This window comes from Myotis davidii, unplaced genomic scaffold (assembly GCF_000327345.1).
Source record: "Myotis davidii unplaced genomic scaffold, ASM32734v1 scaffold323, whole genome shotgun sequence".
In the NCBI taxonomy this organism is placed as follows: Eukaryota; Metazoa; Chordata; class Mammalia; order Chiroptera; family Vespertilionidae; genus Myotis; species Myotis davidii.
In genome coordinates, this window is record NW_006295491.1 from 922,097 (window position 1) to 927,761 (window position 5,665).

A 5,665-nucleotide genomic window follows, 5' to 3' on the forward strand; every position below is an offset into this window, starting at 1 on the left:
AGGTGATCCGGGCCGGGGTGGAGGCGCAGGAAATAGAACCGAAATGCTGGAAGCCCCGTCGTCATGGGATTGCCCGAATCACAGGGGCAGATTTCGCAACCCCTGAGAAGGCTGATCACCCAACCAGTCAGTATTTTCTTGAGGCTTTGCACACCCCAGCCTCCACTACCCTGAAGCACTGCGTCTTTAAACCACTTCTCCATTCTTTTCCATCCTTGGATACCGAATTCAAGTTCAGGAATCGTTCTTCCCCGCCTCTCGGCACTATGCTCTCCGGTGTTAAAGTAGTTCACCAATCACTAGCCAGATTTTGCAGGCAGAGCAGGTACGTACAGCCCCAGATTCCGGGGTTCCCCCGCCCACACACACACACACCCAGTCTCCCATCCCTAGTCCCTCCCTAGAGATGTGGGAGCCACAGACAGCTGAGGTTTTGAACCTGAGCCCTTCCGTCCTTCCCTGGCTCCATTCCACCCCCATTTCTCAAGGTAATTCCAAAAACAGCCCCAGATGGGCTTTCTTCGTTGCCACAGAAACGAGTTTATCCCAGGCAGTGAGGAATGTTTTATAAGGGAAGCAAACCAGTGCCTTTTTAAAAAGTAAACTGCCTTCTTGTGAACAAAGTGCGTTTCATGTTCATAATTCCATCTGATCTTCACACCTCAAGATTGGAAGCGGAAGCGGGGGAAGCTTTCTTGCTCCTCGTTTACACACGGGGGAAATGTCATGCAAATTGTCAATGACAGAACTGAGGTTTGAAGCCAGATTTTTATCCTACATCCAGGTTTTCTCTGTTCCTACTCCACACCCCTGATTCTCATTAAAGGTTCAAACCGGGGCATGGGTTTTATTCTTCCTTTTGCAGTGAAGCAGAGTCAGCACCAAACATTTAATGCTTGTTGAAGGGTGAATGGAAACTTTCAGAATGTCACTTAGGTCTGGAGGAGGAGGAGTATAAACATCCGACATGGCCATTGCAGACACACAGTGGGACAGCAAGGGAGAGTCTGACCAGTGGCTCTGTGCTCTGACTTCCTGCCCTTGCCACACAACTGCTGCCCTCAATTAAACATGGGAACAAAGAAATAATAGTGCATGATTTCCAACCGTGCAGTCAGACAAAACCATGAGTGTGCAACTAGTATCATTTTAATATCTATAAGGATGGTCTGGTCTCATCAGGCAGAAAGAATATGAAAAGAAGGCAGAATCACGTTCCACGTTCTTGGGAACTCCTTGGAAAGTATAGGTAAATATCTTAAGAATCAAATCACTGCTAAATCCAATCGCGTGGTGCAGCAGTGTGGGTCGGAGGGGTTGCCTATTTCTATATGAATGGAAAAACTGAGGTCGTAATATGACTCAAACACAGGAACATGAGCCATGCAACCACTGCCTTCTTTATAAAGCATAACTAGGGTTCAGTGTGTACTAGTCACGGGGTCATAGCCAAGAATTCTGCCACCTTCCTGGCCAGTTTCACTGGTTAACTATTTAAGAAGGAATTCCCCTAATTATGTATGATGATGTCATGGTTTCCTACGGATGTGTAAGTATCTTTTCCAGCCCAGAGATTGCTGTTTTCTTGGCAATTGTATGGGGTATTATATTTGGCCCCAAAAGTTTCTGGATGCAATCCCTGGAAGACTTACAATTTAGTGTTTACATAAATCTGTGAATACTTTGTTTTTAAAGAATCGTCACATTTAAAATAATTCGGCCTACTAGAGTCAAGGTCACACTGAAAATGTATACTTTATTTATACTTATGACTTTAGGTTGAAATTTTTTTGTTTGTGGAAACATATATTGAAGCATTTGTCACATATTGAAACATTTAAGACAGCTTAAAGTTCACCATCTTTATATGTGTTACAAAAGTTAACTCAGGAAAGTGTTGTTACGTCCAACAACTGAGACACTTTAAGAGGATATCAAACATATTACTGTATAAATGGAGCTTAAACTATTTTAAAGTTTCATTAGCTATGTTTGCAAATAGGATCAAACATAAGCCAAAGTCCCTTTTAAAGTGATCTTTAAAGTTGGTAGATTTACAAAAAGCCAGTGGACCCTAAAAGCTTAAGGAAGGACAAGGTTTTTAACTTTGCAGATTTAGCCACTTACATATGAAATCACAAAGCGAAAGCAAATCCTGCAGACAAAAAATTTTGAGAACATAAAAAAAATGAAATTTGAGTTACTCAAAATAACTTCCAAGTCCTCCCTTCCTCCCCCTGTGAACTTGCTGCTCTTCCTCTTCTGCTGCCAGCCAGCACCGCTTCCTGCAGGGCCAGTTAGTCATGGGTGCCTTCCAGTCTGCTCCTGTGTGTCCTGCCATCGGCCCGCCCTCCTAATGCTATGGCTTCTGTGCGCTTTCATTAACTGGTAGAGATCCCACTGTGTAGACGCTGTGTATCATGCCACAGTTCCAGCCCACTTCCATTACTGAGAGATGGTCTGTGCCAAATCCCAGTCGCTATGGTGGGATGGACTCTCTTGTTCCACGGTGTTCCACAAAGGACATCCTCAGAGCCACGAACCCCCGTCCCTGATCCAGTGAGAAAATCTCTGACTATTGCTTTCCTAATCTTTTGTAGAAAACCAGTTGCTCTGAGGCGCCAGGCTCACCTCTTGCCCTCCTATGTCATCTGTCATCATCCCATCCGCTGACTTGGTCCCTTCCCCACATACTTAGTTTTCCTTTCCAACTCTCCTTTTCAAACTTATCCTTCCCTCCCCTGTTTCCCTAGATCCTAGGCCATTCCTCGCAGCCTACTTTCCTCTTAAGAAGTCTTGTTTATGATCATGTACATGCCAATCCCTTTCACATGTAAGAAGTCTCCTGCCCAGACATTTCTGGGCTCCAGACCTAGAATAGCAACTTCCTACTTGAGACGTATTTCCACATGGATGTCCCAGAGCATGTCCACTCAACATGTCCAAATCTTACGTCATGATATTTCTGGCCAAGGCTGCTCCCCTTCTGGTGCTCTTCATTTCAACACGTGGCACCGCCATCCATACACCCAGGTGCATCTGCTACAGTACTTTGTCCAGTTAATTTTACCTCAAATCCATCCAAGTCTTTCTATTCTTACTGCTGTCATCCTCGTCCAAGCTACCTTCACCTCTCGCCTGGACTACAGACAGCCTCCTAAGTTTCTCATCTGCTTTGCCTTCTCTGCAGCTCCTTCTTCACACTGATCTAGAACAGTTTGTCTAATAAAAACACAAAGGGAACCACAAATGCAAGCTACTTGCATCATTTTAAATTTCCTAGTAGCTACATTTAAAAAGGTTAGCAAGAACCAATACAGCTCCTAAGGGCATTGGCAACTAAAGAGAAAATAAACAAATGGGACTACATCAAAATAAAAAGCTTCTGCACAGCAAAAGAAACCATCAACAAAACAACAAGAAAGCCCACTGCATGGGAGAACATATTTGCCAATGTTATCACCGATAAGGATTTAATCTCCAACATTTATAGGGAACTCATACAACTTAACAAAAGGGAGATAATCCAATCAAAAAAATGGGCAATGGACCTAAATAGACACTTTTCAAAAGAGGACATACAGAAGGCCGAAAGACATATGAAAACATGCTCAAAGTCACTAATTAAGAGGACAGTGGGAGGGGTAAGGGCCGAGGGTGGGGTGGAAACTAGGTGGAGGAGAGCTATGGGGGGAGGGGAGAGGAACAACTGTAATAATCTGAACAATAAAGATTTAAATAAATAAATAAATAAATAAATAGAAAACTGTGGTACATCTACACAATGGAATACTATGTAAAAAAGAAGGAATTCTTACCATTTGCAACAGTATGGATGGACCTGCAGAGCATTATGCTAAGTAAAATAAGCCAGTCAATGAAGGAAAAATACCGCATGATCTCACTCATTTATGGATAATAAAGACCATTATAAACTGACGAATAAAAATAGTTACAGAGGCAGAGCAGCATCGAATAGACTGTCAAACTGCACAGAGGGTTGGGGGGGGCGGTAAGAGATCAACCAAAGGACTTGTATGCATGCATATAAGCATAACCAATGGACACAGACACTGGGGGGTAGGGGAGGCTGGGGAAGGTCAAGGGGGGAAAACCAAGAGACATATGTACCACTCTTGGTAATATTTTAAGCAATAAAAAAAAGGTTAGCAAGAAACAGGTAAAATGGGTTTTAATTACATTTTATTTAACCCAAAATATTATAATTTCAATATGTAATCAATATTTTTAAAATGAGATACTGTACATTCTTTTTTTCATATAAAGTACTAGAGGCCTGATGCACAAAATTCATGCAAGGGGCTTGGCCCTCGAAGCCCTGCCCCCTGCCCACTGGTCATTCCGGAAGGTCATTCTGGAAGGTCATTTCACTGCCCAGTCCAATTAGCATAGTAGCTCTTTATTTATAGGACTAGAGGCCTGATGCACAAAAATTTGTGCCAGAATAGGCCTTCCTTCCCTGGCTGCCGGCACCTGGGACCCGTGCTGTTTCCCTCCAGCCCCAGCTTCCTCGGGAAGGATGTCTGGAATGACGTCCAGAAGATGTCCGGTCTAATCAGCATATAACCCTTTTGTTATTATAGATTCTAAATCCAGTGTGTATTTTAGCTTTACAGCACATCTCAACTAAAACCAGCAACACTTCAAGTACTCAGTAGCCATGTGTAGCTAGTAGCTACCATTATTGGACAGTAAAGAAGATCTTCAGTGATCTTTTTAACAATGCAAATCAGATCACTTCACCCCACCCCAAGTTTAAAATCCTTTTGTGGGGGGTGATAAGAGATCAACCAAAGAACTTGTATGCATATAAATATAACCAATAGACACAGACAATTGAGGGGCGGGGCAGGCTGGGAGAGGACAAGTGAGGGAGGGACATATGTAGTACTTTCAACAATAAAGAATTTTAAAAAACACTCAAAAAATTTTTTGTGGCTTCCATATTGTTCTTAGGATTAGGACCGGGATACTTAGCCTACAAGGCTGTGCAGGGTCTGTGGTGTGTTTCTGCTTACCCTGCCGGCCTCTCCTCCTTGCCCCCTCACCATCTGTGTACTAGCCCCATTAGGTTTTCAGACATACAGAGTTCCCACCCACCACAGGCCCTTTGCATGTGCCGTTCCCTCTGTCGTCCATGCTATCCTCTACCACCAACCCCTCCATCATCACCACATCTTCACCACCAACATCATCTCCAGTATTATCACCACTACTACCCCCCACTTCACCATCACCATCAACTCCACCATCACCACTACCTCCACTGGCACTGTCATCCCTCCCCAGCTGTAGACCCACTTCTCCTTCAGGTCTCAACTCACCTCCACTCCCCTTACTCTTCAGCCTAGCTATGCGTTATTTTCCTTCACAGCATTTAGCTTAGTTGGCAACTATATCATTCCACTTGTGAGATCAATGCATGTTTCTCTCACTAGGGCCGTAAAAAGGAATTGTTTGCTTTCGCTCACCATGGTAACCTCAAGGCTCACCCTGTAACTTGTACACAGTAGATTTCAATAAAACTTTTGAGTAAGTAAATAGATAAATCGGGATGTCGGGAAATAAAGAACTAGAAAATGGGGCACAGAATAGAGCTTGAAGAAAGAAATCAATGGAAAAAAAAAAAAGAAGTCAGTGAACA